At 39.4% G+C, this 12,358-nt stretch overlaps 1 protein-coding gene across 3 annotated transcripts in view; it reads left to right on the top strand.

Moving 5' to 3' along the window:
• SPIDR (scaffold protein involved in DNA repair) overlaps positions 1-12,358 on the top strand; it is a 198,857-nt gene that overhangs the window by 28,050 nt on the left and 158,449 nt on the right. The gene's annotated exons all lie outside the window — the stretch shown is intronic.

Genomic DNA, 12,358 nt, shown 5'->3' with positions numbered 1-12,358 from the left:
ATACCTACAGGGTCGCCTCTGCTTGAAGCTTTGGAGAGGAAGTGAGTCATGAGCAGCTCTGGCTTTATAACTTGTCACTCCTGTCCTTCGCTAGCTAAAAGGTGTGCTGGAATTTTCCAGGTACAGCACTGGGAGAGGTGAGAGGGAGAGCGCGTAGGCTGGGATTTAGACAGGGAAGGGCTTGGCACAGGGAGAACTGTCCATGCACTCAACTTCTGGTAAATGAGGGAATACCAAAGGATAAAATTAAATTGGGAGGGAAAAGCAGCAGATATGTTTTAAAATACATCTAATGCTGTCTTTGTGTTTATTATCTTTTTATTACCATTTTCCTTTATTAATTTGAAACATACACTGAGTTTTTTTTTCTTTCTCCAGCATGGATTTCAACACATTTTTGTGCCTGTGCCAGGAACACTGTGTTCTGTTAAGTCATTTTGTGACGTTGAGCACTGGCCTGAAGCCAAGCTGGGTCAAGTTCATTCAAATAAGTTTCAGTGTAGGCTTTCTCTATGTGAGCAGTGTTAGTCCTCCTTCTCATGATAGGGGGCTCTGTTGTGTTAGTTTTCCAAAGCGTTTGGGATTTCAGGTTTTTGAGTTGTTCGCACTTCTGAATTGTCTTTTAAATTTGAGTAAGGAGTTTAAAAAGATGAAAATAAAAGCCTGTATTCTTGTGCGAGTCTGTGAGGAGAGAGAAATGAGATTGGTTCGTAGGGTTATAGAGCAGAACAAGATCTGCAAGCTGTCGTGTTTTGTGTGTTCCCTTCTCTGTCCTCTGATTATTATTATTTTTTGCTCCTGTGCTTGTGATCGGTCTATTTTGTCTTTAAAACAGGAGGTACCTCTGAGGTTCCGGTGGCAAAATCCTGCTCATGATAAAAATAGATGAAATGACATATAGTGCATAAAAGCTTCCAATGACTGCTAGGTTAATTGCTTCCCTTTCCTGCAGGAATTTTTGTCTTGCTCTCTAAGCTCTGAGAGCTTTGAGCCGCTCTTAAATGCGCTAATTAAAGAAATCCTTTCTTCAGGATGTGCTTCCCATATACTGACTGAACTGTCTTGTGTTAAAAGTCAGGTCGGTTTTTTCTGCCTCTTGATTCCAACTTCCCTTTCAGGGACTGTGTTGTTGCTACTTTGCATAGTAGCACACTTTTCCTTCCTGTAACCCTACCACAAATCACACTAGATCCCCTCCCCTTCACTTCCAGTAACTGCTCTGTGAGCAACAATTTTGGAACTACTGGCAAAATAAGAGTCTTTGACAAGCTCATAAAATCCCCACAACAGGACAGTAGTTGCAATGCCGGAGACGACATCAGTAAGAGATCTCTAAGACCACTGTTGATGTTTTAGTATTTGAGAAACCCATTCTTCTGTTTGCTTCTGGGATTTTTTTAAGTTAAGAGTGAGATCTCTGGGGAAAATCAATGCTTATGGAGAGAAGGGATTAATTTTAAAGAGAACGAAGAAGTCATAATTAATTGAATTATAATTTGAGTATATTTTGACTGTCTCTTATTTGGATGGGTTAGCTATTTTATGTATTCTTTTTAGCTGTGCTTCAAGATTCTATGTCTTGGCTCACTTGATGTTTGGCTTTTAAGGGAGAGAAACGTAGTAGTGTCAGGTTCCCATGATTCAACACCCACTCTTAGGTTACCTGTTGGTGCTTGCTGCCTTATCTTCTCTGTGTGGGAGAGTGGAGGATGATCAGATTTGTGTTCATCACTAGGTGTCACTCACTTGCAATTACTTCAAGTATGTTTCAGGGCAAAAATAAAAGAAACTCTCCTGCTTCCTACCTCACCCAAATTGGGTGTGTGGGGGAAGGAAATGGTGTGAAATGTGGAAAAGAATTTTTTCCCATCCTTCTTTCCCATAAAACTATTGTATGTTGTTTTGTAACTTTTATTGCTTTACAGCATATCTTGATCTACATTTTTGTTGTTCTACTGATGCAAGGAAATGCACAAGAAAATTTTATCGTTAACCCTTTCATCCCCTCTATTATCAACTGTGGAAGAATTTAATAGCTGAGAACTTTTAAAAGCTTTGGGAACTCGGATCAGGAAATTGTGTTGATGGCACTTCTGGATCACTTGAAAGAATGCTTAAAAAGAAATGGAGGTGATGGAACTCAAAGTTATTCCTGGGACCTGACCACTGAGCTATGTTGGGCTAAGGATGGTTATTAAAAAACCAATGCGTGCATAAAGATGATTTATACTTGTGTTATCTAGCAAATTATGTGGAATGTGGTGCCTCTCTTAGGTTTTGGTCAGCAGTCTTCCTCATCAGGCAATTAGTATGGGGAGTGTATGTTCAGTCACTGAACTATTTGGTTATCAGTGTTATTTTGAAATACTTAAAAATAAAAAAGAGGGGGAGGCTGGGTGTGAAGGTTAATCAGTAAAATTCAGTAGATTGGTTCAAAGTTGTTGAATGTACACCAAATACTCAGAGACTTTATTCCAGAAGGAGAGTTTCCAGAAAGTAGAAAGTATCCATGTAGATAACTGGAAACTTCATCAGCAAGGATAAGTGATTTTTCTTCTCTTGCGCTTCCCACCCTCCCCCTTGCTTTCTCCCTTGAAACATAATGCCTTTTTCCAACCCAATTCTGTCGTTCAATGTGGGGGCTGAGACTGCTGTGGATCAGGACATTTGCGTAGACTCTGCCTCACCTCGTCTGGGTTCAAGTGAGCTGGATCTGTGTTGTGTCTCCATCTGTTGTGTCAGGAAACTGAGCCTCCTGGAGGGTCTCCAGACAGTGCTCACTCTGGAGGATTCTCTGAGTTGCCAGAGTGGTGTTCAACTTGGACTTTGAGTGTCAATAAAAAAAAATCTGGCAAAAGTGTATATTGTTTTCTCTCCATCTCCTCTGTAGCCAGAAGTGCTAGTTTAAAAGACAGTTATACACAGGAATTACTTTCTCTCATCTTTCTTTGCGTATCAATAGTAGCTACTTTGTAGTTCAATTATACTTATGTGAAAGGTGACCTGAGCCAAGGGAACCCTTCCTAGACAAAAGTCATTCCTGTGGACCTGCAGTGATGACTTGGAGAAGGTAACAGTAATGGAGGAGGTCTTTTGCAGGGCTGAGAATAAGATGAGAAGAAAAAGATTTATGTTGTTTATGCAGAATAAGATTCTTAGACTCAACCTACTCCTCCCTGCAAAATATATGTGGGTATCCACGTTATATCCAAGTTATGTGCTAACCGTATGAACAAGTAAATCCCTTAAGCCCGATGTCAAACTGCATGTTTGCAGTGGCTCAGCTCATTTTCAGACCTTAAAAACAGCATGAATTTCTTATGACAGTTGAGAAGAAAACACGGCCTCCCTTGATACCTGTACAGATATGACAGAACTCTTAATCATAAGATTTAGTTTCCCTTTGCGAAGATTATAGGTTAAGATTCATCTCCTTGTTCTATCTTGGATTACTAAGCGTTTGTGGCTGTGTGTCACTGTATTTATCTAGACTGCATGTTGAATTTGAATTTAACTGAGAGTGTGTTTGGATGAATAAAGTAGCATAATTTCCTTCCCTTCCCCTGAAGGAGAGGTGGGTTTCTTTAAAGTATGGCAGCTATTATGACTAACTGTATAATTACACCTTTAATCAGAGTAAAATATTTTAGATACACGGCAACCCCATTTGGCCCCTCAGTGCTGAACTGAAGAGTATCTAAAGATGCATAGTATGGCCTATAGTCATCATCATCACCTCTAATCACTCAGCGTGTTAAAGCCACTGTACACGAGTGTACGTGGCAGTGTGACTTATTTTTGGGGATGGTGATGAGGGGAAAGGAGATGCTCCTGTTAATTCTATTTTCTACCTCTATTGTGTGTTTCGTTTCTTACTGAATGTGATCGTTTCGTCTACATTCAGTGTACTTCTGCTGTTGTCTTGTTTGGAAGTAGATGTAGTTCTAAAGATATGGGGAGGAATTTTTAGCACATCCAGACTACTTAAGCTTTCGAGAGGCTGATGGGTGTGGAAAGCAAATTGTGGCCTCCAGAAATCCTCTCTACCTCCAAACAGTGATCTGGGCAAGTTTTATCCCCGCAGCCCCTCAAAGACACAGCTCAGCTACTGTCTATGCATGCTTGCTTAAGCAAGCTATTGTAGTATTCTAATTTCTAGTTGGAATCAAAATGGGCTATGAGTTGTATGGTTTTTGTGACTTAGAACTTCTTCCCACCCTGCCCTGTACTGATCCTGTCCTTTTAATAAAGCCCAGCAGGTGCTGTTTCTTGTGGACCTTAATTATGCTAGCAGCTATTTTAAAACTAATTCTTTTGCTCTAGTCTGAAATACAGTACTTTCCAGCATTTGCTTATGCTCTGTTTCACATTTTGTCAGATATGATTATTTTCAATCTTTCTGTGCAAAGAAAATGGGAAAAAATGGCAGAAAGGAACAGAAACCAAACAGTGAAGAAGGAATGACATCAAAATGGCAGTTATTTCAAACAGCCAGGTGTATGGGTTTCACAAGGTGGCACACGTCAAAGTTTTCAACAGAAATGAAGTGCAGTGAATCTGGACTAATTTTGAACTAAAAGCTTAAAAGCAGTTGGGAAAAGAATTGAAAATGTCTGAGAATTTTTTTCTAGATGGTCAGGAAGACCTTAGGGTTGTGTAGTGGCATCGTGAGCTGAGAGGCCTAGAATTCATAATGCAAATCTGAGTCTAAGATGAGTACATATGACTTTTCAAGCTTAATTAGGCACTGTCTATTTTATTTTATCCTGAGCAAAAGATTTGAAGTATTGTTTTTGCAAAGCAGTAATGGCAAGGCTAGAGTTTGTTGCCTGTTACTGTATGTTTTCTCGCAACTTACTGGGTACACAAGCATTGCATTGGGATGTTGATGCAGCATTAAGATAAGCACAGTGAGTTAAAACAAGCATAATAAATGAGAAAGCCTTTGTAAAAATGTGCGGACAACTGCATTCAGCATGACTGTTGATGGCTTGGCCTTGAGCTCAGTTGGTGGAGCTGCTGCTGCCTGGATGCCAAGATAATGCATGTGGTGTAATTGCACCAAGCCCGTGCTACCGTGGTGTTACAGAAAAGCTGCAGCTCTGAACTGTGCACATGCCAAGTTACATTCAGGTACAGTAACAAGGCAGTTGGAAGGGATTTGCCTGTAGAGTTTATGCACAGTTGCAGCTGAACACAGCTTGAGGAACTGCTTAGTGTTTTGGGGCATGAAAGGCCAAGCAAGTCTCTTGTTGCTGGGTGGGTACAAGAGGAGATGATCGTGAGTTGGTAGCCTTTCTATCTTAGTGTTGTATTAAATGACTTTACAAGCATGCACCTCTTCCCCAGCTGCAAAGGAACATTTTTCAGTGAGATATAAGAATGACTATATAGGACAGATTGAAGATCTTTCTATTCTTATACCCCTTCTATGCTTGTTGTGAGTTATTCGCTATTTGATCATGAGATATAAACGTAGGTCAAGCTGGTGACTGGCAAAATCATGTTACTGTTTGCTTTGCTCCTGGCTGAATGTGGATTGAAGTAATCCTTGGTCTTCAGACAAGGCTGAATAATCAAATGCTAGAAAGTTGTGATTGGTAGGGAGTATTTAATGAAAATATAGAAAGAGTTATGATTTTAAATGTGTCCTTACATATTCCATTCAAACTGAATTTGTGCGTAATCAGCTTTAAGATGTCTGCGTCCAGCCTATCGCGTTGGTAAATAGGTCTGAATATAACGACTTGTGGGATAGCTGCTGTGTCCTTTTGGATACATGCATCTTGAAGGAGATCTTTATTTTGCTTGTGGCTGATTTTTCTTAGTAGGAGGCATATTAAGATATTTGCATTGTCCTAAATTCAGCTTATGTGATCACATGCAGTTTCTTATTGTAATCTTCTCAAACCCTCCCTACTTCCTGAAGCTTTTGGAACAGTTTGTTAATTCTAACTCTCCATCTTCCTCTTTGACTGAAATTTGCAATTTCCTTTCAAGAAACAACTTCCTATTGAGTACTAACTTCTGTGACCACTTTGATGTATTTGAAATTTTTTTTCTGACGTCCTGAATGCATTGCAAAATTCAGTGTTGTCTTCACAGCTTGAATTTCTGCCTTCCCTCAATTGAGGAAGTATAGAAGTGGATAGGGACTTAAATAACGAGCAAATGAAAATACATTTAAATTGTGCTTGGTCATGCTGTGTCATTGTAAAATTCCAAAGCTCGAGTAAGTTAAAGCTGGTTAGGCAGCTAGAGAGGATTGAATTATAGCATATTTGCTGTGATAATCACAGACTTTGGGAGATCTGCCTTCTGGGAGTTGTCTGGAATTCCAAAAAATGCTGCAGCATGTTTGGAGCCAGACACATACAAACGCACTGATTTCTGTGGTGTGGCTGATCACTGAGCCAGAATTACAGGAATCTAAGTCTTGGCCTGTAAAATAGCTGTTAAACTTAAATTTAGATTCCTGTGTTCTGCATACAATGAGCAGGAGAGAGCTTAAGTGCAAAACGCCAGGATTCACAGCTACTGCCTTTCTGATCGAGGAACACTTAAGCTCCCTGGTGTTCCTGCATTTTATCTAGAGCTTGTCTGATGTGGAGCAGGGACTGTAACACAGGCTCGACAGTTCTGTTCTGTGTTTCCAAGTGAATGTATTTTCCTGATAGCGCACTCCTGTGCTTTTGAAGACCTCACAAATCTTGTTGTGTTTTTTTTTTCTTCCCTCAGAGTGGTCCAGCTTTCAAGGGAGAGTTAGAAATGAGTTCCTTATTGCTTTTGTTGGATCGGGCAGTTTTCCAAGAGGGCAAGATTAAACTCTCTGAAGCTACAAAGTGTCTTGCTTGAATTTAGGTTCCTCATTGCTTAGGCTGAAATGGCTGGGCAGCCGCAGAGGAGCAGTGTGATGTTTGCTGTTATGTATTTGCATTAAATTGCATGTGCATATAGCATGCTGTGAGCTGGAATCTCTGCAGAACGTAAACACACCTACTTAATCCTAGCCAAGTCCCTAGCCAGGCTTAAGTATAGAAGTAGCAATTTTGTTCTCATGGGTTGAAGTGTGTTATAAGCAAAGCAGCCAGTGGAGTTATGTTGAAGCTGGCTACGACAAGAAGCAGTGCTCTAAGGAAATCTTGAAATATTGAGCCCTGACAAAGCTGGTTTTGTCTGGGGGCTTTGTGAACAGGAATGGAAGATGTTGTGACTGAACTCTTGGACTTCAGTGTTTAAATGCTACCAAAGTGCCTTTGGAGTCTGAGTCCCTCAGCTTTTATAGCTGAAGATAAGTTTATGTATTTAAGCGTGTAGAACACTTTAAAGTATTTTTCTTGTGTTCTCCGTCAAGTTAAACAGAATGATCAACACTCTCCTATTTTAAAGATTTAAACATGCAATTGAAGATTTCCAAAAGTCTTTTCCATTTAAATATCTTCAAATTAAAATGTAGATGCTTTGTAGTTCTGTTTCCCTTGCCCTTGGACACCAAGCATCAGTGGTGCTCAGCATTTCTAAATGGGAGTCTGTGTCCAGGACCTGTGATAAATAAGCCTGGGAGCCAAGCTTGTTGGATCCAGTTGAGTCACTTCTGAAAATTTTGTCTTAAACAGTGTATCTCAAGACCACAAGAACTGATGTTAGAAGCAGTCTTAAATAGCAGACTTTCTGACTCAGTCCTCTGCTTACACCACCAGGCAGCATTTTATTGTTCAGCCTTATATGATCAGGCAGTAGTTCATAAACCTCATCTGCTTTTTTTTTTTTTTTAAAGTAAATCTTTGATTGCTATGCTTTCTTCTATAGGTGAAAGAGGGATTTCCCCGCGTTTCTCCCAAGAATATTTAGTACTTGGTTATGCTCTGAAGTCTCCTTCACTTAAAAATTACCTTGTTAAATATTACTTCATCAGTCATGAGCAAACCCTTCTGGTGGTGGTTGCCATCTACAGCAAAAGTGTTCCTCTCCTTCTACTGAATTGACTTACTGTTGTGCTGCGTTAGATACCTTTTGGTGTTTCTTTCTGCCAGGGTTGGAGCTTTTCTTTCAGTGTTCTAATGTAAATCCATGTCTTCCACACATCTCTAAGATGATAAGCCAAAACAAGAAAACTTGAAGCATAATAGTGAAAAATATTAGCAGCCAAAATAAAGATCTCACTAACTGCGAAGTAAAAGCATTAAATCCACCTGTGAGTTTGCGCTGCCAGTATCCCAAGTGTCTCGGGTGAACTTCATCATGAGGCAGTGATCAACAAACCCATCTTCAGAACCGTATTTATAACTGGAAATATCAGTAGGGAACAGATTAAGGGAGAGAGTGCGTGTGGAGGAGGAACAGTGAAGGTGGGGAAGATCTGATGATTTAAGCTGTATCTACTAGGATGGCTTGCTAGCTCTTCAAAGGCGTCAGGTCCTGTGTAGCACCACTGCTGAGATTCCTGACTGGCACTAGTGCAGGCCAACTTGGTATGTAGAGAAAAGGCTCCAGTCTACTTCTGTTCCATCCGTGTGGATGTGCTCCTAGAGAAGCCCTGTTTGTGCACCCGGTCTTGGCCTTGGTCTATTGTAATGTTATAAGGTCTATAAGCCCATCCATTTAAATCCAGTGTTCTTTTTTCTTTCATAGGAAACTTAGCTTATACTGTGCTCTCAATCCTCTCCCTATACTGTGCTTTTAAAAGGACGTCAAGTGAAATAGAGGAACTTTGCCAGTCTGCATTTGTTGTTTTGTTTAATTTGCCTGAACTTCCATACTTGCTCTTTGGGACTTGAATAAATCATTGCTTCAATGTCCTCCAAGCCCTAGTTTAACAGTATGGTATCACTTGTAACTATTGGAGCTCTTAGGATGTTGGCCTAAAACTCTGTGGTTTTCAGTGTGGGAAAACATCGCTGCTTTTGCTCCTTGTGTGGTATGTTTCTATAATCCTTCAAATGTGATGTTAGCTGCCGTGCAAGTCCTGCAAGTGCACGTGCAGCCTATGTGGAGTGGTGTTGAGACTGCTTTTTGTGGTGAGGAGGAGCAGATATGTAGTTGCGTGCATCTGCTTTCTATGTATACTTTCAGGATTTGGTAAGACTTCTGATGAAATGTTACAGCCTTGCACAGAAGTTAGTGATGGTAACCATGGTTTCTGTTCTGCAAAAAAGAGAAGTGAATTCAGGAAAGCTTTTATAGTTCTTATAGTTTGCCCAGAACAAGGCTGACATTAGGTGTATATTACAGTCAAACCTGAAACCGGTGAGAAAAATATTTGCTATTTTCCAAGTGGAGATGACAGGATTGCTTATACTTGAACAAATAATTGTAAAATGCTTGTATTTGGAATGCAGGTGTGTACACACATGCCTTTGTTCATTGTGGCATTTCTGGAGCACTTTGTCAAGAACTGGTTGTTTCATCAGGTAGTCTAAACACGGCTATACGTTTTGTTATTTTGCCTAGACTTTGTATTCCTTGTATTAGTGCATTTCAGGAATAGCAATACTTGCGTTTGGCTGTAGTTACATGATCTTCCAGGGCTTTTAACAGTAAAAATAGAAGAAAAAAACCCACTTGTTCAGTGGTACTCTTGTAAATTGACAGTCAACTCCTGATCTAGAAACTCAGCTCCACTCCTTCCTAAGTGATTAATACATAAAAGAATCCATTTGCTTCTGGCAATCTGGGGGGAAAATGCATTTAAAAATGTCTATTTCCAAGTTAACATTTGGCTGTAGCAGATGTCAATAAACATGTCAGAAGGATTTTTATCCTGAAGTTCTGGTATGTGCTATAGTTACATTAATGCTCTGAATTGCAGTATCACAAGTCAGCATTTTGGAAACCAGGGCACTAGTGAGTGCACTTTAAAATTGTTCTCACAAATGAGTTTAAAACTGAGAAATAATCTTTTCTACAAGGCAACACAAATACTTGTCAGAATCTTGCTTATGCTCCCCTTTCTGCCGGGACAAAATCATCTAACAGTATAATACAACAGCTGTGTTTGTTTACATGCTGAATTTTCAGAACAGAGTGAATTTTTGCCTTGTTTTAACATTTATAATGAGCATCTAACTTTCTTTTAATGAACTAGTAACTCTGGAAAAAAGACCAGGTACCTACTGTTCTGTCTAAAGGCTTACTTTAGCTTTCTGTTTCTTCTGCTTGTGTGAGAGGAGTGATCGTGCATTGGCAGGTCTTTGTAGTCAATGCCCTGTGCTCTGAACAGAAAATACTGTATGAATTGGAGTTTAAATAATTGAACTAGCAATGTAGATAATCAGCTTGGGCTTTTAAGAAGTAGAAAGCAAAGTCCTGCTCCAGAGCAGTCTTGCCCTATGTGGTGTCCAGGAAAATGACCCTTGAAGCTGTGTCTTTAGATTAAGATTAATTTAAAAAAGAAAATAGGGATGGAGACCAACTGTTAAAACATCTCATCCATCTTACTGGCTAAAATGAAATTACTGGTTTTGTCAACTAGGGAACGGAGATCTTCCAGAGTAGTTTAAGAAAGTATGTGCCATGAATGCTCTGATGATTTGAAGTGGGCAGTAGAAAATGTCAGTAGAAAGTGTTTTGGGTTATGATTGACTGCACTGGCCATTTGTTGCTGCTAAAGTAATGACTAGATGGCAGTGTATCATGCACCTCTGCTAAGTAGTAGCATTTCCAATTAATATAGTTTCCAATGGGACAAACATAGAATTGCCACAATAGAAGCCCGCATTTGCACTTTGTCTTCTGGGAAGTATAGCCACGCTCCCTGAATTTATGCAGCTAGTTATGCAGGGTTGTTCTGTGCACTTCCTTCAGAGCTGTTGTTTACTGATGCTCTTTCAGCTTGGTTTTTCCTTTTCTGTCTAACTTCTCAAGTGCTGAGCACAGCTCTCAGAGAAAGATCCCTTACTGTTGGTGTCTTAGTTAAAGTATTTTTCTTCAAGTTACTTGTAGAGCCATGCTTGAGAAGGAGTTAGTGGCCCCATACAGTGAACATTTCAGGAAAATGCAACTTGCACAGTATTTTCAGTTGCCTCATGTGTAAGGTGAATTTTTGATTGGAAGGCTAATCTAATAGTTCACTTACAGATTGAAGAAGTGGTTTGCAACTCTTTACAGTCCCGCTAGCTACAGAGTTCAATCTGAAGGACAAATATCACAGGTATTTTTACTTTAGGAAGAGAAAAATCAAGACAAAATGTTTAATGGCATCTTGAAGGACACAAAGAGTTTATTTTTAAATGCTCTGCCTAGAAGCCAAAGTGGCTTGTATTATTTTAGCATTACCTTCCCAGCTTTGAGCTTCTTGCATATATGAAGACAAAAAGACAAAGCTCTGAATGTTGCAGAGGTTTTTTTTTTCCGTGTCTAAATACATGTTGACATGTGCTAGCCTTGTAGTTATAGAAAAAAAAAAACCAACACTTCCACTTTTTTTGCACTTTCTGAAGTAAACAAAGCATTGATTCAGGAATAGCAGTGAAGACAATCTCTTCACCTGATTTGACATATTGGAGGTGTTAAGTGAAAACATATGGGTGGCTGCTGTGGAAACCAACCAGCCAACTATTGCTCTTCAAATTCAAGTGTGTAGATGTGCACTGATTATCTCTCTTTTTTTCCTTTGCCTTTAACTGAGAATCATTACATTAATTAGTCTTAATCTTCCTACTTGAGGTAAGCTAGAAAATCCTTACAAAGAGTGGTACAAATATGGAGGCTTAAAGGCAACTCAAGTTATAATTGCTCAGGAGTACTGCTTTACTGTGACACTTCAAGTGCTTTACCAGGTGTATTTATCTGATACGCTTATTACTTTCAAGTCTTAAATATCTGTGACTATCTTATATGTTATGGTAATCATGTCACTAATACCTATGCAATGTAACATGCTGTACAGCATACAGTTGGTACTCTAATCTAGATCTCAGTGATTTTTAGCTGGTCTTCAGTGTAAAACCTTCTCAAGTATTATGCTCTTATTTGGACAGTCAGCATAACTAAATGGTAAACATGAGTCAGTATTGCACCAGATAGTGACTTTGAATCTCTTGAAATCTGTGTTTGCAAATAAAAATTGCCATGTTATTGTAGAGGCCCAACTCAATTGATGCTTGCTTTGTTTTCTTTGTGTTCCTCTGAAGATTAAGCCTGTGACCAAATAGAAAAAAGCAAACAACAAAATGGTAAACTTAGTGCCACACTCCTTTTTCATTTTTTTTCTCCTGTTTCAACAAAGTACACTTCAATATATTTTTAAACTAGCTTTCTTGTTTGGGGGTTCTTCAGTTTTCTTGAAAAAGCAATTAAAAAGCTCTTTTGCTTCTCCAGTCTGCATGCATATATTCGCTGTCATGGTTAAAAATCAGCT

This window comes from Lagopus muta, chromosome 3 (genome assembly GCF_023343835.1).
Source record: "Lagopus muta isolate bLagMut1 chromosome 3, bLagMut1 primary, whole genome shotgun sequence".
NCBI classification, from domain to species: Eukaryota; Metazoa; Chordata; class Aves; order Galliformes; family Phasianidae; genus Lagopus; species Lagopus muta.
The sequence above is the reverse complement of the archived record's forward strand: the minus strand, read 5'-3'. Positions and strand labels throughout refer to the sequence as shown.